A 23508-nucleotide genomic window follows, 5' to 3' on the forward strand; every position below is an offset into this window, starting at 1 on the left:
TTTGATTGTCCAGTATTTCCTTCATGAGATATTGCAACACTTAGAAAAAGTGTACAGCGCCAGCAGACAATGAATTTTCAGCACTAAAAAAAAACGAAACTTCATTAACAGCTAAACTAAACGTTTCCAATGTAAATTTCCACCTTTATATAGTGTAAAAAGACATCCTGAAGCCTGGGCAGTCATTAATTTGATTGTCCAATATTTCCCTTATGAGATAATGCCTCTCATTGCAAATGTGTAAAGCGCGAGCTGAAAATGCATTTACAGCACGAAAAAAACAAACTTTTATAACAGCTAAACCAAACGTTTCCAATGTAAATTTCCACCTTTATAGAGTGTAAAAAGGCATCCTGAAGCCTGGAAAGTCATTAATTTGATTGTCCAGTATTTCCTTCATGAGATATTGCAACACTTAGAAAAAGTGTACAGCGCCAGCAGACAATGAATTTTCAGCACTAAAAAAACGAAACTTCATTAACAGCTAAACTAAACGTTTCCAATGTAAATTTCCACCTTTATATAGTGTAAAAAGACATCCTGAAGCCTAGGCAGCCATTAATTTGATTGTCCAATATTTCCCTTATGAGATAATGCCTCACATAGCAAATGTGTACAGCGCGAGCTGAAAATGCATTTACAGCACTAAAAAAACAAACTTTTATAACAGCTAAACCAAACGTTTCCAATGTAAATTTCCACCTTTATATAGTGTAAAAAGACATCCTGAAGCCTGGGCAGTCATTAATTTGATTGTCCAATATTTCCTTCATGAGATATTGCAACACTTAGAAAAAGTGTACAGCGCCAGCAGACAATGAATTTTCAGCACTAAAAAAACGAAACTTCATTAACAGCTAAACTAAACGTTTCCAATGTAAATTTCCACCTTTATATAGTGTAAAAAGACATCCTGAAGCCTGGGCAGTCATTAATTTGATTGTCCAATATTTCCCTTATGATATAATGCCTCTCATAGCAAATGTGTACAGCGCGAGCTGAAAATGCATTTACAGCACTAAAAAACCAAACTTTTATAACAGCTAAACCAAACGTTTCCAATGTAAATTTCCACCTTTATATAGTGTAGAAAGGCATCCTGAAGCCTGGAAAGTCATTAATTTGATTGTCCAGTATTTCCTTCATGAGATATTGCAACACTTAGAAAAAGTGTACAGCGCCAGCAGACAATGAATTTTCAGCACTAAAAAAACGAAACTTCATTAACAGCTAAACCAAACGTTTCCAATGTAAATTTCCACATTTATAGAGTGTAAAAAGGCATCCTGAAGCCTGGGAAGTCATTAATTTGATTGTCCAGTATTTCCCTTATGAGATAATGCCTCACATAGCAAATGTGTACAGCGCGAGCTGAAAATGCATTTACAGCACTAAAAAAACAAACTTTTATAACAGCTAAACTAAACGTTTCCAATGTAAATTTCCACCTTTATATAGTGTAAAAAGACATCCTGAAGCCTGGGCAGTCATTAATTTGATTGTCCAATATTTCCCTTATGAGATAATGCCTCTCATAGCAAATGTGTACAGCGCGAGCTGAAAATGCATTTACAGGACTAAAAACCCAAACTTTTATAACAGCTAAACCAAACGTTTCCAATGTAAATTTCCACCTTCATATAGTGTAGAAAGGCATCTTGAAGCCTGGAAAGTCATTAATTTGATTGTCCAGTATTTCCTTCATGAGATATTGCAACACTTAGAAAAGGTGTACAGCGCCAGCAGACAATGAATTTTCAGCACTAAAAAAACGAAACTTCATTAACAGCTAAACCAAACGTTTCCAATGTAAATTTCCACATTTATAGAGTGTAAAAAGGCATCCTGAAGCCTGGGAAGTCATTAATTTGATTGTCCAGTATTTCCCTTATGAGATAATGCCTCACATAGCAAATGTGTACAGTGCGAGCTGAAAATGCATTTTCAGCACTAAAAAACCAAACTTTTATAACAGCTAAAGCAAACGTTTCCAATGTAAATTCCACCTTTATATAGTGTAAAAAGACATCCTGAAGCCTGGGCAGTCATTAATTTGATTGTCCAATATTTCCCTTATGAGATAATGCCTCTCATAGCAAATGTGTACAGCGCGAGCTGAAAATGCATTTACAGCACTAAAAAACCAAACTTTTATAACAGCTAAACCAAACGTTTCCAATGTAAATTTCCACCTTTATATAGTGTAGAAAGGCATCCTGAAGCCTGGAAAGTCATTAATTTTATTGTCCAGTATTTCCTTCATGAGATATTGCAACACTTAGAAAAAGTGTACAGCGCCAGCAGACAATGAATTTTCAGCACTAAAAAAAACGAAACTTCATTAACAGCTAAACTAAACGTTTCCAATGTAAATTTCCACCTTTATATAGTGTAAAAAGACATCCTGATGCCTGGGCAGTCATTAATTTGATTGTCCAATATTTCCCTTATGAGATAATGCCTCTCATAGCAAATGTGTACAGCGCGAGCTGAAAATGCATTTACAGCACTAAAAAAACAAACTTTTATAACAGCTAAACCAAAACTGGGTTTAGCTAGTCAGTAAAACACTCTTTATAGTGTAGCAACGTTAGTAACGCTAAATTCTTACCTAGTTTATGAGACGAGTGCTGTACTTGACTATTTTTTGTAATTTATTATTATTATTTTTTTTTAATGCTTTATAGAGCAAATTGCACCTATGACAGTTGTTATTACCACAGAAGCCATCTCAAATGGTTGCAAACTCTGAGGGTGACTTTGAACCGGAAGTCCCGCCTCAATCGTCATCTGATTGACAGCGGAATCCTGGAGCCAGAGAAGAGAAAAGAATCAGACACGAAGTTGAAGAAGCGAAAAAAAATAAACATCGAATCTTAAAGTTCTCGCAACGAGGGTGACTGTTGGGGTCTGGAGAAGTGACCGGGAGATGGGGAGCCCCGTATTTTGGTCTTGGTAAGAGGGTAACTCACTTGATGTTGACGAGGGAACCTATGCCGCTATGCTATATACCGACGTGAGAAAACTACGGCCTGGGGGCCACATGCGGCCCGTTAAACGTTTTAATCCGGCCCGCCGAATTTGAAAAAAAAAAAAATAAACCTTGTTAATGTTTTATTTTCAAAATAGTGTGGTTTTTCAAAGACAAGCTTTTGTTCACTTTCATTTAAAATTAAATGTATTTTTTTTCTCAGATGAGATGAGGTTACCAAAACACTCCATCCATCTGCTCCTGGTCCAGCCCCTCTGTCAAATTTTAGAACCCATTGTGGCCCGCCAATAAAAAAGTTTTCCCACCCCTGCTATATACTATAAACTATGTTAATGTCGTCAGGCCATTATAGAGTATTTCTTCTGACATTTTGAAGGAGAAATAATACTCAACGTTTTATTTTTTTATGATGTTTGAGGCATTCTGACTGAAATACAGTTAAATTGAGGTTACCAGTAGTCATTTCCATTACCTGTAAATGTAAATTAGAATGTAACTTACTACAGTGAACCCTCGGTTATCGCGGTTAATGGTTAAGTAGCGGCGCACCTTCAAAAATGCTTAAAAAAATAAATAAATAAAATAATATATATATATATATATATATATATATATATATATACGGGTAGAGAGAGAGAGGGTGAAATTCATGTTATAACAAAAAAAAAAAATTATTAAAACATTTTTTTATTCCCCAGCCATTATTTTTGTATTTATTCAATTACTTCTTTTTGTATTTATTTAATTACTTCGACTTTTACCTGCTGGTACGCCGTCCGGTGTGCCCTGGCATTCTTCATTTATTTATTCATTTATTCATTCATAACTGACAGCCTCGCGCTCCGCTCATGCCCGGGCGGAAGGTGTTCCTCTTCGGCTTAACAACCACGCACGCCGGCCGGTCTCCTCCGGAGCTCTCGCACGGTCCCGAACGGAGCGAAATGTCGCCCCGCTAGTGCCCGGGAGGAAGTTGTTCCTCTTCGGCTTAACTGCCACGCACGCTGGCCGGAGCTCTGGTACGGTCCGAACCGCGCGAAACGTCGCCCCAAATCGTGCCCGGGGGAACGTGCTCTTCTTTGTCCACTCTCCTCTTCGCCCACGTTCTTCTTCGGCGCACGCCGGCCGTCTAACCACTCCAGCGCCCCGTCGTGCCGCTCGGCGAAACTACAATGCCCCCGAATATTTTTTAGACCCGCGAAGCACTGAACCCGCGAAAGGTGAACCGCGAAGTAGCGAGGGTTCACTGTATTGCAGCCAGATACCTATAAAATGTCATTTAATTTGCACTGTTTTGATCGCCACTGTTTTGCTCATTGAACAACAAATGAAAAGATGAATCATACACAGTGTTTGTAAAGATAATTGTCAATGTTTTATTAAATGAAATTCCAATGTAAAATTGTGTAATATTGTGTTATATAATGGGTCTACAACATACATTTCTCACAGACAAGTAGAGCTTTTTCTCATGAAATGTGTTGAAAAAAAACTAACATTTGAACATTGTTTTGCGTTACAACATCCGTGTTTACTGGTCATAAATTATTAACTTAAGTTTAATATACACTACATGAGCTGGGTAGCCACCACGCCTCAACCACCATAACAAGTTCGCTAACCCTTTAAGTCGAACGAGGTAGCTAACATATCGGGTTCAATTTGTACCAAAAATATGCTCTTGTGCCTTGTGTCTCTGTATATGTCGTCATGACGTGTCATTTGACAAAGCCTTGTGTCGATGTTAGTTGTCGATGTAACAGTCTATGTTAGATGTCAATGTATGTCTATGTTAGATCTCAATGTGTCGATGTTAGATGTCAATCTATGTGTCTATATTAGATGTGTTTATGTTAGATGTCTATGTAAATGTTTGTTAGATGTCGATGTGTGTAAGATGTCTATGTAGAGGTTGGTTAGATGTCGATGTCTATGTAAATGTTTATGATGGATGTCGATGTGTCTGTTAGATGTCCGTGTTTGTTAGATGTGATTGTAATGGTTTATGTTATAGACGTCAATGTAAGTGTCAATGTTAGATGCCCATGCATGTTTGTTAGATGTCGATATATGTGTCATTGTTACATTTCAACGTAAATGTTGTTCGTGCAAGTTTCCAGTCCTCCAGCCACGTGACATCATGCGCGTCAAAGTGATAACTCGTACATTTCACGGAGGGAAAAAAAACAGACACCATTGGTAGTTTTGACCGGGAAAAAAAAAATCATTTATTTTTTTCGAACACCTCATGTCTCTTTCAGCGTAAGAATAAACATGACACGACCAAAATAAAATATACCAACACAGGCAAATATTTAAGGAGCACTCAAGAGATACACTTCAGCTCATTTAATCCCACCTATTTTTACTAACGCAAACCCTTCAATTCTAGCGCCCACAGAATAGTGTGCTATAATGCTATAAAAATATGGAGCCTTTACCTGACAGCGTTTGAATATAACTGAATTCCCATTGCTCACGAAAAACTGAGAAACTAAGAACAAACATTTCAAGCACAAGCGTGACTTGACTTCAACAGTTCTATTTTTTCTTTTGTGACAGCTCAGACATCAAAATAATGCTTTCCTTCTATAAAATAAAAACAGCATGACAAAAGGTGCTGAAATAAACTATATACGGAAGTGCGTGAGTGACAGTGTGTGCATGTGTTTTTGCAACGCATGTGTACACCCCGCCATACAAATTACACAATTCGTTGGGTATGTGGTATACACTTAAAAACAATTGCCTTGGAGCAAGTGAACACAACACGTCTCACACTGTATACATGCTGTAGAAGGGCTGGGCGATATGACCTCAAATCAATATCGCGAGAAATCGAGCAATTTTACCTCGATAACGATAAATGCACAATAAATTCCCACGTGGACTAAAATCAAAATAAATGCAGGAATTGCATATTGACTGTTTTTTTTATTGACCAACTGGTACACTTTACTTTCAATGAAAAATAAAAGTACAAAAATCATTTGTATGAACATTCCAAATAGCTTGCAGGGTTCGCGGTTAACTTTAAAAACTGCTTGCCCATAGGGCAAGTGCCACTAAAATTTGCCTTGCCCGAGTGGCCAAATTACTTGCCCGACTTGGGCAAGTGACAATTTTTTTTCTCTAAGAATAAAATGTTTATGGTTGTAAAATGTGCGCCACAAATGTAAATAAACATATAATCTGATAAGCATAAATTAATCTTGTTTTCATCATCAACCATGAAACCCTACTCACAAGAGCAAATGTATCATCCTGTGCAGTTATTGAAAATGTTAATTGTAGTTTTAATAATTAACAAATCTGCATGTTAAATTGGGAAAATGATATTACAGCAATCCAGATGATCAATTTTAAGTCCAGGAGAGCGTATTAATTGAGGAATCACATGAGTAAATTATGAGTGTGGCAAATTTGTGTATTCCTTTAAGACCAGCGCCTGTGGTGCTGCCTCCATAAGTTTCATAGCATAAACAGAACACAGTCACTGACACTATGTCAGGTCACATCATGGAGCTAATGAATTAACAGCCAATAATCAAATATTACTCCCTTCCTTACTCACAACTGAATTGTCTACTTAAAAATATTCGAGCTATTTTAGTCATGTCAGAGGAATCCGAAATGTTCGGATTTGAACGAACTCGTCGCCAATTTTCGGCCAAAATATCGTAGGTTTTTGTTGTGTTTTTCAAACTTCAAATGAGGATGCTACGACAGCGAGTTCCAATACTGCGGGATTTATTGACGTCCACTTTAACTCGACATTCACTGAACTAACTGATCCCCGTAGCGCCCGCCCATTGCCCCCGATAAGGCCAATGGACCATACCAAAACATAAGGGGTTGTCTGGGTTAAACCATCACCATACAGTGCACACAAACAGATCACACCACCGTTTTCGTCAAAATTAAAGATATTTGGCTGCTTTAAAAAATGCTTGCCCGGTCGGGCAAGTTGCCCATAATTTTACCTTGCCCGTGGCCAAATTTCACTTGCCCCGGGCAATCGGGAAGCGGTTAACCGCGAACCCTGAGCTTGCTCTGCATGACTTGAACAATGTCACAAAGAAAAAGGGTACCTCTTGCGAAATCTTTTTCTGCAAATAGATTGCGCCAAGATGCTCTCATGATGTAAATAATGGCAAATAAAAAAACGCTAAATAAAATGAAAGAAAATGTCAATGCAAGCCAAATAAACAAGTGGGTATTATCGGGGAAAATGTGCCGTCTCGAGTACTCTGCTGCGCAGTCGCCACTTGTCATCTATGTAATGCACAGTTAGGCTCAATCAGGGATCCATGTTGCGACCCGACCACAAGTCGGATGTAGATGCAAAATGCTTGACATGTCTAAGCTCCCGGCCCGATGTAGTCCATATCGGGAAATACGGCTTTCATGAAGCGTTTAAATCCTGTGCGCGCCACGTAACTAGAGGAGCTTTATCTTTAGCTATGTGCTAAGCTATCGCGTCCACCTCTGAGACGTTCTCTCGTATGGTGTCGCCTCCGTTCATGGGCTGTTGTCACTTGTCGAACCTTGCTTCTCACTTTGAACTTTCAGCACAGCATGGTTGTGTTGTGGGTGGTGAGAAAGCTTCTGGATTTGAATCGCCAGCAACGAGAGCGACAGACGGGTGGAGTCACATGACTAGAGGCGCTGTAGCGGTCTTAAAGGGGCATGAACATTGCCGCAGACAAAAGGCTTTTCTTTTTTTATTCATCGAATTTACCGACATGGGCAAAATGATTTCGGTCATTGTAATAAATTTCGGTAACGGTAAATTTTCGGTTTATCGCCCAGCCCTATGCTGTAGCATGGCTTTCTTTGCCGTGGGTGTCAAATATTTTACTTTGTTTTCAGAGTGCTTACAGACCTCTTGGTTTTGCCTCAAAATAATTGTCTGCAAAGCAGTCTGTGCCATCCGCATCATTGATGTGCAGGAGTAGCTTGTTGGTAATAAATAGCTGCAAGAAGTCCGCTGTTTGCCGCAGCATCCAGTGGTCCAGCGCTCGCAGTGAAAGTCTTGTCTGGCAGCCCGAACCATCCCCAAACATTTCGAGATGCACGCCCACTAAATTCCAGAAATATAAACATGGACAAACTTGACATTCTTCCAGATTCTGTCTCTTTGCATTGTTTTGAAGTTACTCCTGCAACTTTTCCACTTCTTCGATCCTCCCCATTGTCTGAAAAAGAAGTGTATATTTTGATTTGAAATAATGACCTCAACATACCAATACATTTGTTTATCATCTGAACTGGATTATTTTGAAACAACATTTGGGTTGGACATCTGGGATTTGTTGTTGTGTATATTCAGAGTAATCCTTTTCTTGTATATAGCTAAAGCAATAGTCGCTGGCCTTGAAAATGGGTACAAGACTTGACCAAATTAAGATGCCATAAGGTCTAATTTGCCCCTTCTCTACCACAACTGATTTAGAGGCCATTAGTAACAGATTTGAGAAGACCACTTTTAAAGATATGAAGCCAGAGCTCGGCACCGGACCCATTTTAATTATTTATTATAATTTTAATGTATTATTGAGCAAATGACACAATATGTCAGTAGTGATTACCACAGAAGTCATGTCAAAATAGTGCAAATTCTGAGGTCGACTTCAAATCAGACAGGCGGAGACGAGCGCCAGAGAAGAGATGAGAATCAGAAGAGATGTTGAAGTAGCTAATAACAAAAAAAACAAAAAAACACATCAAATCTCCATGCAGTAGCAACGGGGATGGCTCATGGGGTCAGGAGAAGTGAGCGGGAGATGGGGAGTATGAGGTGCCGTTGGGGACAAAAGTCAGGAATCGCTTCACACTTCTGAAATGCACTCTTACACACCAGTGAAATTGTTGTTGCTCATGCATACTTATGAAACGCTATCATACATACGAGTGAAACGCTCTCATACACACTAGTGAAATAGTTGTTGCTCATACACTCGTCAAATGCGCTCATACACATAGGTGAAACATTCTCATACACACCAGTGAAAGGCGCTCAGGCACAATTGTGAAATTATTGTTATTCATAAATACAACTGAAACATGCTCATGCCCATACACGAGTGAAATGCTTTCATACAAACACCCACACTGTTGAAAATGCTGTCATGAACACAAGATCGCTTACAAATACTAAAATGTAAAAATTAATCATTTATTTAGCAGGGATGCATGGTGGGCGACTTGTTAGCACGATGGTCTCACAATGCAGAGGTCGCGGGATTGATTCCGGCTTTCCTGTTTGGAGTTTGCATGTTTCCCACACGCCTGCGTGGGTTCTCCGGTTTCCTCCCACATTCCAAACACATGCATGGCAGGTTGTTTGGACACCCTAAATTGGTGTGAGTGTGAGCGCGGATGGTTGTTTGTCTTTGTGTGACCTGCGATTGGCTGGCAACCAGTTTAGGGTGTACCCCACCTACTGCCCCAAGATAGCTGGGATAGGCTCCAGCACCCCCCGCAACCCTTGTGAGGAGAAGCCGTACAGATAATGGATGGTGGGATGGCATTCATAATGGACGGCCGCCACGGTGGGCGACTTGTGAGCACGATGGTCTCACAATGCAGAGGTTGTGGGATCGATTCCGGCTCCGGCCTTCCTGTGTAGAGTTTGCATGTTCTCCCAAGCCTGCGTAGTTTTCTCTGAGTTCGCCAGTTTCCTCGCACATTGCAAAAACATGCATCCATTTACTCTGATGCCAATGTTTTCTGTACCTTATGGCAGATTTTTCTCTTTGCCGAAGACTATTAGCACTTGTAGAGCGAGGACCTGTGCCACAGTCGTCAACTGCACCCTAAAATCTGATCATTTTGTATTTTAGACATTACACACTACACAGTTAAAGATGGTCCAAAAAAGAAAAATGGATTAATGTATTTCAACTTACATAATACTCTTTAAAGAGCTGACCAGCTCATTCCCAGAGGTACGTATTGGGGCGTATTGGTCGTCTTTACAGAAGACTCCAGGAGGTAACTCAGGTTTGACCTTCAGCCACAACAGAGTGTTGGGTGTGAGTGCTTCCAAGTCGTTGAGGTCGGAAGATGTCCTTGTGATAGGCCTGCTGTTTATAACTGCTTCAGCCTCACCAAGCAAGGTATATTGACTTTCTTCACCCGAAATTTGTTCTTTTACAGTGACATTCAGGATTTTTCTCACAGACCAAATAAGTCGCTCACAGCTTCCTCCGTGGTGGGAACCTGCTGGGGGATTGCTATGCCACTGAATACCTTTTTGCAGCAAGTGTTTCTCGATTTACTTAGTGTTCCATTCTTTGATTGATTTCTTCATTTCACTGTCAGCTGATCTAAAGTTGGTTCCGTTATCAGAATACATCTCTCTCACTTGTCCTCTTCTGACAAGAAATCTTCGGATTGCGTTGAGACAAGCATCTGTGTCACGTGAAGATGCAATTTCCAGATGTACGGCTCGTACAGCGAGACATGTAAAAATCACGCCGTATCTCTTTACTTGTCCTCTAACCCTACTTACTTAGAATGGACCAAAATAATCAACGCCAATTCTCTTGAAAGGCGGATCGTCAGGTAGCACTCTTCTGATGACTCTAGCAGCTCGAGGTATCCAAAACTGTTGATGCAGATTAGCCATCATGTGGTTCCTTCCAGCGTGAGCTGTAATCTCATGAATGTATCTCAGGACTAGCTTTGTGTTATGTGAATCCTTGGCAAGATGGCTTGCTGTTTTGCTGTTTCAGGCATGGCTGCGTGGCTCAACTGTCCACCAACCCTCATGACACCATCTTGAAGTACTATATTGAACTTGTAAAGTGGGCTACTTTTCTTCACCCTTTTTTGTTTTTCAAATATGGCTAAATATTTTTTGAAACTTCGCCTTTGACAGTATTTCACAAGTTCTCTTTCTGCTTTATCCAAGTCGTCGCAGGTCAAATACTTTCCTTTGACAGTTCTCTTGAATAAATTCATCTTGCCTTCTTCACCTAATGTGATTAACTCCTTTCTATTTTCCTTTACTCTGTCAGTAAGTCTTTCAGCTTTAGAAACCAGGCTACGGCCTGCTTCAATGCTGTCCAAGACGAATAATGGTTCATCCACTGGCCCAGAGAATCTTTGGGCTACAGTGACTGAATTACATGCACTTGAGTCACTCATTTGACCTCCAGGTCATTAATTGGTAATTTGAAGTGGTTTTTGTGTTTAACTAAATTCCTGGACACTGCCTGATTTTTTTCAGAGCTGTACAACCACTAGAAAGGGTGGTTCCCACAATGTGAGTTTTGCTCAGGTGGCCCAACAATGTCACAAAAACAAGTAGGGGGGTGTGTGTGTGTTTGTATAAGCTACATGTTGGGGACCAACATCGGACAGCACACCCACTGTAGGGGACCAAAATTTTTGTGGGGACCAAAAATCTGGGCCCCACAAAAAAGAGCATTGAATTCAGTGATAAGAAGCTCAGGGGGAGGTCCTGTCAAAGTTTCAGGGCTTCCCAGGAAGGTCACAAAAACAAGACGAGTGTGCTAGAAATGTGTGTGCGGAAAAATTACTCAGGATTGCTGTCTAGTGGTCGGTCCCGGTACTGCACTTACGCACACTTCACACACTCGGCTGGTCTGCGCATGTGCAGGACAGTCTGCTTTATGTCAGGCAGCCACCCTCCCCTCCCCCACAGCCCAACCCGAAAAATTGAGATGTTAGTTAAGTATTTATTCCTATTATTGAGTGAGATTACATATTTTTACTTGGCAGCTGGCACAACAGCTAAGCTTGGAGCACAGTTATTGCAAAATAAAATAAATAAACAGTAACAACAATAACGATTGTTAATATTGTTATACTTTATAGCGTAACCTATTTATACTAATTTTCTGTATGCAATTTCAAGTGCAACTAATATAGTTGTGCATATAGATAGCCACCAAACTCCATACATTAGATAAAAATAAGAGCCACGATGTTAACCAATTAACAGTTCAAGAAAAAAGCAGACATCCAAGAACTTGCTTTGTTACTTTTGCGTGGCCAGAACTACAAACCCCAAAGCAGAGCAAACCCAAAACATCAGAGAAAGTACAATACTTTTGTCAAGGAGTGGTGCTGCTGCTTTGCGATCGCTGCCACCATAGTGAACGCGCTCCCACATTCGTGCACACGCACACATGCCACACACCTGTTTTCCACGTCCTGTCAGTCCACTCCGTCGGTCCGCATTTATTTCGTTGGTCAGCCATCACGGTTGGGTGCGCACTAGATCGCTGTTAAACCATCTTCTACGCCACAGTCCTCGTGTTCAACAAACATTTCTCCCGAATTCGCCTACCATGCACAACTCTCCACTTTCAAACCGAGCGCCGCTGTTACTTCCGGGTTTTTAGCGCCAAGCACTTGACGCTAGCGTGTGACGTCATGGCGAAATACTAGGTTTTAAAATAAAAATGTTCTTTTTTTTGTACAGTCTAAGTGCATGGGGTTATGATAGATCGAATGAGTATACCTTTATGTACTCACTAACATTTATGTTGATCATAAAATGTTGTTTTGATGAAGAAAACTGTTATTTTTTAGAATCAATTGGCTTAGGGCACTTGGGCAAACTACGGCCCGGGGGCCACTTGTGGCCCGTTAAACGTTTCAATCCAGCCCCCCAAACTTGAAAAAAATTAAATGAATAAGCCTTGTTAATGGTTTATTTTCTAAATACTGTGGTTTTTCAAAGACATATATATTGTTGTAATGCTTTTGTTCACTTTCGTTTAAAATTAAATGTATTTTAGGACTCATTGTGCCCCCCCCCTCCCAATCAAAAAGTTTGCCCATCCCTGGCATAGTGGATGGGCCGAGGAGTTTAAAAGGCACACATCATGCATTTTTCAGTCAGTTTTAGCCAGGGCTTGGTATGGGGAAGACCAGCTGGTTTACATGTAATCATTAAATTTTCCCAAGTTTTATTTAAGTTAATTGGACAAAACAAAAAAAACGCAATATTCTTCTGCCAGAGAGTATGTAATATTCTTCTGCCATTTTATTGTAGAGGGCCATTTTGAGCCCCTAACAATATTATTCAACCAAGAGATCATGAGTCGTCGCCCACTTACTTTCTGAAGTCAGCTGGGATGTCACGGCTGTGACCCTCGTGAGGATAAAGTGGTTCAGATGGAAAAGTAGGACTAAGGGCTTTTTCTCAGGTTTCCATGCGCAAATCCATGTATATTAGGTTAATTGGAGACTCTAAATTCTCTACTCATCAAATGACATTCGTGACCCTGATGGATAGATAAAATAGATTATTAATCTGCCATGGGAAGTCCAAGGTGTCTGGTAGAAAGAAATGCATTCATACACTCATTACACAGTCAACCAAGCAAAGACACAAAGCCTAGGGCAGGGGCGGGCAAACTTTTTGATTGGAGGACCACAATGGGTTCTAAAATATGACAGAGGGGCCGGACCAGGAGCAGATGGATGGAGTGTTTTGGAAACCTCACCTCATCTGAGAAAAAAAATACATTTAATTTTATATGAAAGTGAATAAAAGCATTCCAACAATAATATTTGTCTTTGAAAACCACAGTGTTTAGAAAATAAAACATTAACAAGGTTTATTCATTAAATTTTTTTCAAGTTCGGCGGCCCGGATTAAAACTTAACGGGCCGCATGTGGCCCCCGGGCCGTAGTTTGCCCTCGCCTGGCCTAGGGCATAAACACATACATGTAATATCCAATCCGCTTATTCTCACAAGGATAGCGTGCTGGAGCCTACCCAGCTGTCAACGGACAGTAGGCGGGGCACACCCTGAAGTGGTTGCCAGCCAATCGCAGGGCACGCAAAGACGAACAACCATCTGCGCTCAAACTCACTCACAAATGCAACCTCCACACAGGAAAGCTGGGTCCCGGGATCGAACCCTGCACCTTGGGACTGCGAGCCGGATGTCCTAACCAGTCTTAACTCATTAAATACCAGCCATTTTCACTGGAGCAACCCGCTCAATCCCAGCGTTTTCCTGGGTTTTGACTAATATTGCAAGGCCCACAGAATATAGTATTCTAATGCTATATAGACATGGAGCACACCCGAAGAAAGATGAGACTCTCTTCTTTCAACAGAAAAAAAATGTTTGTTCCTATCTTTTTCCATTCTTGAGCAATCGGCATTTGAAAATAGCTAAATTTCATGAAAACTCCAATCCCTGGGGAAAAAACTGAGAAAATGAGATTTGTAAACTGATGCATTTTGACCATAATTTGAATTTTGACACTATTATTTATGGCTTTTATGACACCTCTAACATCTAAATAATGCATGCCTTCTATAAAATAACAAAAAAAAGCACAAAAAATGTTTTTGATAAAATAAATTTATTTGCACATAACACTAAACGACTGAACTGTTGAACTATGTACAAAAATGAAATACATCAGTGTCATACATACTTTTTTTTTGTGTGATATAAAATAAAACAGTTGCCTTGATGCAAGGGCACACAACATAGTTCACACCACATTCTTGTTTCACTCCGTTTGCCTTTGCGCAAACAGACCCGACACTTTCGTTGTGGTCTGGCTTTGCTGGTCCGTGGAAAATAGGCGAGCTTGTGTTTGTCCACTGGGGTTTGTGTGAAAATAATTGTCTGGGAAGTGATTGCTGGCATCCGCGATGTGCTGCAGAAGCTCATCCGTGAGAAACAGCTGCAGGAAATCAGCTGGCTCCTCAGACTCCAAATGGGCAGCGGCATTCAGTGGTCCAGGGGTTGCTGTAAAGTCGATTTTCCTCGGTTGCCATCCAGTGTGACGCCATCCGGAACCACTGCTTCCTGATGCACAACCTGTAAATTACAGAAATATAAACAATTGGAAATATATATTTATTGCTGCATTTTATTGCTGGCGTGTGAAGTTTCATATTATAATTTACCTTTCTTTACACCAACAAGACGAGGAGGAACTTTCTTGCCGCGGGATGCACAATCTGTGAATTTTAGAAAGTATGCATGATTACCACACCATTCAGTATTGTTGTTTCCTCGTCGGGGAGGAGATGCGCTCGCGCGTAACTGCACATTTACGCGACATTTTCTGCCCGCAAGATGCATGATATGTACAATAAAAGCATGAGGGCTAAAACCACATGTTCAATGGTAACTTGCGAGCGTTTACTTCCTCGTCGGCGAGGACTTACGCTCGCGTGTAATTGTGCAATAGAGGCGGCCGGACGAGGAAGTCAGCGAGCAAGCTCGCGTCTAACTGCACATTTACGCGACATTTTCTGCCCGCAAGATGCATGCTATGTACAATAAAAGCATGAGGGGTAAAACCACATGTTCAATGGTAACTTGCGAGCGCTTACCTCCTCGTTCGGGGGGATCTGGTGAGGACTCTCAGCTGCTTTGGCTATTGTCCGAAGGCAGGCGATGCAGGCCGCAAGGCACGCGCACCCTCTTTAGACGCCGTTTTGTTGTGACGACGACGAAGCGTCATCCTCTCAACCAAAGCGTCTCCATCGCCTTGATGCTTTTAGGAAGATTTTTTTTACAAAAAAGCATTCCTCGATCGTCATTTGCTTGGAGGATTTCATTGCTAACGCTACTAATGCGACTGCTGCTAGTGCTGCCGATGCTGCTGCTACCCACGCTGCTCTCCACACTTATAAGTCTACCCCAGGATCCCGCCCCCCCATTTGTACCTCTGGCGCAGATTCAAGGCGGATCTTTTGCACCTCTGCCCCCTGCTGGGTGATTTTTACATGATTCACAATGCGGACAAGGCTGATTCTCAGTCAGAGGTTGCATCAGACCCTTATGTACACTATGACGTAAAAAAGACAGGAAACGTACTTATACGTCTTTGGTAGAGGGCGCCATTGCATTAAAAGACGTCTTTGTACGTCTAAGGGAGTAAATGAGTTGAACAAAGTACAGGGTCCTTCACCTGACTACAGATGATCTTCTGGGGACTTTATTTGGTTTTAATCACTTTTGGGGTCTGTATCTATGCACACTCCCTGGTTTTGCTACCTTCCCGGGTACCACATACACACTGCTTAGTTTCTCTGCCTTCGTGGGTACCACATACATATTGCTTGGTTTCTCTGCCTTCCTGGGTACAACATACACACTGCCTGGTTTTGCTACCTTCCTGGGTACCAGTCACACAAACGTCAGACGACTCAGCACATACCGACTGTCTCAGCACTACACACTTTCACTCCAAGGCAGTGCTGTGAACCAACTTACTGACAAGAGGTAGTATTTAGAATTTTAAAAAGTGCTTGAAAGGTTTTGTTCATGTAAAACCAACAGATTATGACATTATTATTATTATTTAAAATCAGTATTAAACAGCATCAGCATAGGTTAAAGATATTATACAGACTATATACGATAAAAAAATACTAAACCACCCTTGCTTTTCCGTCATTTCTTGTATAAGTTAACACACAGATGTATAACATTTGTTTATACAAATATAACGATTAAAAAGTAGCTGATTAGAGTTTTAATTTTGTATTCATTAATCTGTAATAAAAATGGACATATTTTGGTTAATAAAATTAACAAGAAATAAAAGTAAAGGGTGTTCGAATACTTTTTTCAAGATTGTCCTAACATACATTTAATGTTTACAGTATATGTCTTCGGAAGAAGGGCAGCATTAGATTTTTTTTTTGTTCTCTCTCTTTGACTTCTGAATTTGAATTTCTGTCACAGATGTGCTTGAATTCTATTTTGGATGATTTGTGTTAAACTGCACAAATATTTGAAGAGCCATAGAATTCAAGAATCACACCAGTGCTGCTACTCCTCCGAACGGGTGAACGCCCTTGATTAACAACCTGCGTTGAGGTGGCTTTTGAGATTCGTGGTGTGGGAGAAAAATCTCTGAAGGCATTCTTAGACTTCAAGAGAGGGTCCACAATTTTCAAAGATTCACTTCCGTCTGAATCAGAGGCCTCACTTGTATCCGGAATATATTCATCTCCACTGTCATCTGAGTTGGAGTAATAATGCTTATCCATTCCAAAGTCAGCCTGTTTTTTTAATCTAAAAAACAACAACAACAATGAAATATAAAGGATAGAAGGCAGGAGACCAATAAAATATATGCAATTTGCTTGTAAGATTCCCTGAAATCTATATGGGTTGTTTACCTGTATACTTTTGGTCCTCCTGAGCCTTGGGATAGTAATATGGTCTGGGTCTGAGGCACAAAGTTCAGGGGCAGGATTTGACAATGATTCGTCAGAATCTGTGTCGTTATTCCAAGGAAGATTCAGCCCATATTTTTTGTCCAAGGGAGGAGACTGGGTTGCATCAGAGTCCAAGAGAAAATTGAGAACCCATTAAATACTTAATCCCCAGAGGAATCTGCACAGAAAAAAGTCTTAATTCTATTTGAAAAAAAAAAAAAACTAAAATATTGATGAATGATATTATGACAAAATAATGTAATAACAAAATTAGAATGATTTTAGGAAATTATTTGCAAAACCAAAACATTGTGGTACGATAATAATGCATATAATTATTCTACGCAGCTATATTTAACAAAAACACTTAATTGACCGTAACAAAAAGCTCCCGGGAGGAAAACTACATTAAATGTTTTTTTAACAGGGCAGTGAAAATATTGGAAAATAAAAAAAATAATGAATAAAATAATATGAAAAAAGAATTCAATGTGTATCGATGGACCCATATGAAATACTTATATCGCTATGTACTTATCAGCCATATCGCCCAGCCCAATATGTAACTGCAACTTCAAAACCTCGGGCCATAACAGGATTGTAACATGGGATGCATATCTTCATTCCTAAATTTGTAGATCCCGAGGAGGCTGCTCAATGGTCCTGGTAATGTAAACCTCAACCAATTCGTTCACAGCCAATGTTCTCCATCCTTGTTAAGAAGTTTTGAAATGATTTAATAGATATACTATTGCAAACCATACCAGAATTTTATACATTTTAAACTTTTGATCACAATTTTACCTATTTTCTAAAAATCTGAAGAATCCACATGCCAAATCACCTGCTGTGGACACATAGGTTCTGTTCTGACAGATAATTCAGTTACAGGTTGTGTACTTAAAGCCAATAAGAGGGCAATGCAGCAGTCGACAGCCTGACGAAAGCTTAAGTCTCCCAATGAGAGAACTGTAGTGGCTGGTAGGTTCTTAGATTGTAACATAGTAAAGACATACACTACGCATAACTGTATATCATATGATAATGAAGGAAAAGATGATTAGCTATGATTTATGTCAACAATAAAAATGGCTCTACGGGGTCCCCACGAACGCAAACCTGACAGTTGGGTGTCAGATGGCCAACATACCTGACTCGCAATTCAACTCAACTGGACCCCACAACACAAGAAAAAGCTGAGTGAGCCTCAAACCAGACATACACATTCACTGACAAATATCCTGTGACACCAGATATATTAGAAGTCTTGTCTAATCAGCACACGTCTATCTAACTGCAATTTTAACATCTCGAGACACGACAGGATGAGCACACGATACGCATACCTCCATTTCTGAGTCTGTAAAGCCTGGAGGAGGCTGCTTCGATGTTTTAGTAGCATCATAAATTTATTGAATTAATTATATTTGAGGTTGGATTAGATTTTTACACATTTTAAGCCTTAGCCACCCAAAACAAAACATAAGCTCATGAATGAAATAAAACTAATTAATTTCGCCCATGCCAATTAATCTTCTGTAGACACGTGTTGTGACCAGTGTTGTTTTTGGCAGGCATTTTAGATTTTGTCCAAGTCATTTGGACAAAGTGCTGATTTGTTTACATCACATTTAGTCATCCCAATTCGTTATAGTTTTAGTCCAGTTTTAGTCAACGAAAACTAAAAAAAGGGTTTTAGTCCAGTTTTAATCGACGGAAACGCAAAAAAAGTTTTACCCTAGTTTTCGTCAATTTATTCACAAAGGTTTTAGTCCAAGCGGCACGGTGGCCCAACTGGTTAGCATGATGGCCTCACAATATTGAGGTCGTAGGTACGATTCTGGCTCCGGCCTTCCTGCGTGGGTTTCCTCTGGGTAATCCGGTTTCCTCCCATATTCTTAAAACATGCATGGCAAGTTGCTTGGACACTCTAATTGCCCCGAGGCATGAGTGTGAGCGTGGATGGTTGTTCGTCTATGCATGTCCTGCGATTGGCTGGACACCAATTCAGGGTGTACCTCGCCTACTGCCGAAGACAGCTGGGATAGGCTCCAACACCCCCCGCGACCCTAGTGAGGAGAAGCGGTACAGATAACGGATGGATGGATGGATGGATGGGTTTAAGTCCATTTGAGTTAAAACAAGGCATTCAAGGTTTCCACCCAATAACAAAGACTTTTGGATGGACTACTAAGGATTCTTCATCACAAACAGAAAAAAGTGGCAACAGTGGAATCAATACTCACTGCTCCAAAATAAGCAGAGAAGCAAAACATTTTGTTGGGCAACTGTTGTGGCTTTATTTCACTAAAAGCAACATAAAATAATTTATGAACCACATGCTAACAATTTTGTCTAGTCAACGAAAAAAATTCATGTACATCACGTCATGTTTTCGTCATAAAAGAACCTCGTATAGCTTGTCATCGTCATTAAAAAAGGGGCGTTAACGAAGTATTTTCGTCATAGTCATCAGTGACGAAAACAACACTGGTTGTGACTGATATTTCAGTCCCAGGTTGTCTCCTGAACACCACCAATTGGGCAAGGGCGCGCAGGAAAGCCTGGGGTCTTCTATTTTTACAGTATAGAAAGGCTAAATATCAAATTGAAACAGTGTTTTATATCATGAATATACAGGGTTGGTGCTGGTTCTGGTAGGGAAACCACAACATAAAGATGTCCTTAATTAGTCCCACAATGGGGATATTTGCAATATGGCATATGATGGCCTAACAGGGCCACCGCCCAGAAAGGAGTAACGCAGAACTTTGTAATACTGTCACTCCCTGACCAGTTCGTTGTTCCTGCAGAGCCAAACTTTGACTCAGACCCACAAATTTGAATTACAGATAGTGGACAATGGAGAACTCCCCCAGTCAGTCAGCATGTTCAAATTCCATAGAAACCTCACATACATTTATTAGATTGCCAAACTAATTGGAAACTACATCACCAGAACACCACAAGTGGGCTCTGTTATTGTACTTAAAGATGCATCTTACAAACCTGTGTTCTCCAAGGCCAGCTGGTCCATAGTCTTAAGTTATTTCTTCGCCAACATCAATGTCTCGGAGCGCAAACAGACAGAGGTGTGGTCTGTCCTCTGTTGTCATCTTCTTCATTTTACAGTTGGGGTGCATGTGGTCATCATTAACCAGTCTTCCCAGACTGCCATCTTCTTGAGCTGCATCAACACTTAAAATAGATTAAAAAAAAAAAAAAAACAATTATTCAATCAATGTCAGAAATTAATCTTTGAGACAATCTTGTGTACACAAAACATAAAAATAGGAAATCCACAATTTTTAAATCTAAATCAAATCATACAAGAAATTTCTATTGGAATCAGACCCTATTAACAGCTTGTCTTTGAGACTTCATGATCTATATTTTCATTTGTACAGATTCAACGCATGAATAAAAGTAATTATACATTTTTGCTTAGAGAATGATTTTTCCCCTAACACTTATGGGATGAGTATGTGTTTATTTTTTTAAATAAAAACAAAAATAAGATAACATCTCAATCTTTGCCTCACCTCCAAGTTTTTTCTTGCCGGCGGAAGTCAAACAAAAAGACAGTGCCTCTTCCATCCATCTTCCTGCGTTGAGATTCATCAGAATCTATCAATTTTCCTCTGTACTCCATAATAAAGAATAAAGTCGTCTTTCCTGAAAGGGGCCTTGGTAAATACTCCTCGACCTAGTTAACAGGGAAATCAAGTTAGCTTCGTCATATTTTTAAGCACACAAATAAGGAGTCATCATATTCATTTGTGCCACTATACTAATGTAGGGTGGTTTGAAACATTGCTTCTTGTGAGGGATAGAGCAGAGCCCTTCTTTATGATTTTAAAGGAACAGACCAGCCAAAATTCATTTTCCAGCATTGCATTAGCCAGTATGTATTAGGACTGAAAGTACAAATGTCAATTGCACCTGGTTACGTAAAAAAAAAACTTTAAGATTATTTAGTTTCAAAACAATGACATACACTGTACACAGTCATATTGGATCGCGTCACGTGATCTCTGTGACGTATTACGTGCTTTACACTAGACTATCAATATCGGACTTGTTCACCGGTCTATTGTGGTATAAAAATGCCGGAGGGCGTCATCAAGTACAGCCTTAATTTAGATAGAACTCCTACCATCCGGTTTCACACTCACTGAAATAACTTGAAACTGACAAAAGTGGCAAAAGAAAAGGTCAAGACACTCTTAATGTAAAATAACCACTTAAAAAACGATGTCAGCTTGGTTATCAGAAAACAATAATATATCTTAGCAAAAGCGTTAACATCATACCTTTAAATTAGTTTATATACTTCGCTTCTAACTCTGCAGTCTTGTCCAGACCCTTGACTGCATGTTCAATAGTATCCTGCTTTGGGGACTTCCTGCATCTCAGGGAAGGCATTGTTTATTCTATAAAGAAAAAAGACAGTATTGTGTTGAGAATTATTAATACTATGGGCTAAATGGAGTTTTAACAATATTAGTGTAAGAAAAATAAATTATAAATTAAAAAAATATCAATTCCTCCATCCCAATTAACGATTTCAACCATAATAGTTTATATTGAAGTTTAAACAACAGACACAGACAGATTTATGCAGTGTGACTACAAAAATCTTACCAAAATTGCATTCACAGTAACCTTTGCTTTAAGAATCATGTAATTAACCAGTGAACATCGTGTCTTACACAAAAATTAATGACAGAAATTATCATGGTACTTGCATTCTGTGGTTCTATAACAAAAGTGCAAGCTGTTAGCTCCGCAAAGCTAACGCAACAAGCTAGCGTCCCTCGTGCTCACATTCAATGCAAACCTGACCACCGGATGACAATACGCGTCGGTTTAGTTCTTTAAATGAGTAAAAGCACCATGACGTTTTATAATTATTCAATGCTTAACTGGAGCTCGTCAATTATGTCGATGTAGGAGTACATGTTTGCTAGGCCAGTGTTGTAGGCCCACATCCATGGTGCTACTTTGTATAGTGTTTTCCACACAACTATCTCTAACTATGAACAAATGCACTCGACGCATGTTTTGAAAAAAACCCAACGAAAAACACTTACCTCTCCGTTTCAACAGCAGTTCGAACTTCGAAGTGGTGATATTCTCCAGCGTTAAGCACCTGCTCGAACTGCGAATAGGTCAAATTCAACAGCGTCTTTTTTCTGTCTTAATAAGGACGCGATGAGAGGAGGAGCGCTTGCCTTTTCGTCAGCACGCCCCGCGCGGGTGGTGCTGCTTTATCACTCTCTATCTGTGCCCGCCCGCCGGCACGTCGATAGAAAAATAATATTCCTTCAAACATTACTTTCATCTTCTTAACGTTTTGTAGTGAATTTAACAGGTTCACCACTTTTTTCAAATACACCAATGGAAAACAGGTCTTAATTGAGGAAACATACAAAGAGCGTCTCACAAACACCTTATGATGAGCAATGTAATTTGATCACGTTTTTTGTCACTGCCTGGACGTTGGGTTCACTGGCCTGGTGGCAGTGGCTTGTAGACACTGTCACTGAGTGGGAACGGATCTCAAGGTGGGTCAAACTAACCCAAGCAGTGGATCGGTCCGTTTTTTAAATTTATTAATTTTTTTATTTTATGTATTTATTTATTATTTAATACAAGGGCTTCGGCTCACTACCAGTGGGCGGGACCAAAGAATTTGGGTTTCCTTTGAGCTAGGAGGCAGTCAAAGGCAGTCCAATCCCCGGCAACATAAAGCGCCTAGCTCTGGGGACATGGAATGTCATTTCTCTGGTAGGGAATGAACCCAAGCTGGTGTGTGACTAGACCAGTGGTTCTCAATTATTTCCTGTCATGCCCCCCCTACCAAGAAGAAAACAATTCGCACCCCCCCACCACAATTTTCTTTTACATTTCGTACTAATGTACATGTTCTTTGCATATTAATGTTAGATTGTCAATAAAATATCTTACCTTAACAAAGCTAAATTGATAAAAATAAAATATCATTTTGAGAACGACTATTGTGAGGATCTCGAAACTCAGTACTCTGTGGTGCTAATATTGATGAGATGATAAATATGTTGAAGCCACAGAACAAAAAGATTAGATATTGTTTGGAAATTAATGACGTACATAAAGGAATATCAGCCTTGATTGGAGTACATTACTGCATTTAAATTTTTAATAAAAATGAAACAATTATTGATGTTATGACCACTATGAAGAATTTAAAAAACAATATAGAGGGATAATTATAGTTTTCATTTTGTTATGTGTAGTCTGTTCATGTTGCATTATTTTTATGACAAAGACGATGGTTAATCGTAGGTT

The 23508-nt window shown here is 39.8% G+C and overlaps 2 long non-coding RNA genes across 2 annotated transcripts; both read right to left on the reverse strand.

The window, feature by feature from the left end:
• Positions 1 to 14513: 14513 nt before the first annotated feature.
• Positions 14514 to 15644, reverse strand: LOC148316042 (uncharacterized). The gene is made up of 3 exons (XR_015840417.1): positions 15340 to 15644; positions 14908 to 14961; positions 14514 to 14818 (listed from the first exon to the last, which is right to left on the reverse strand). It is a non-coding gene; the product is annotated as an uncharacterized LOC148316042 (long non-coding RNA).
• A 287-nt stretch (positions 15645 to 15931) lies between these two features.
• Positions 15932 to 18352, reverse strand: LOC148316043 (uncharacterized). Its single transcript, XR_015840408.1, has 2 exons — positions 17140 to 18352; positions 15932 to 17032 (listed from the first exon to the last, which is right to left on the reverse strand). It is a non-coding gene; the product is annotated as an uncharacterized LOC148316043 (long non-coding RNA).
• Positions 18353 to 23508: the final 5156 nt, after the last annotated feature.

This window comes from Idiotropiscis lumnitzeri, unplaced genomic scaffold (genome assembly GCF_059441095.1).
Source record: "Idiotropiscis lumnitzeri isolate Australia: NSW breed Sydney's pygmy pipehorse unplaced genomic scaffold, RoL_Ilum_1.0 HiC_scaffold_24, whole genome shotgun sequence".
In the NCBI taxonomy this organism is placed as follows: domain Eukaryota; kingdom Metazoa; phylum Chordata; class Actinopteri; order Syngnathiformes; family Syngnathidae; genus Idiotropiscis; species Idiotropiscis lumnitzeri.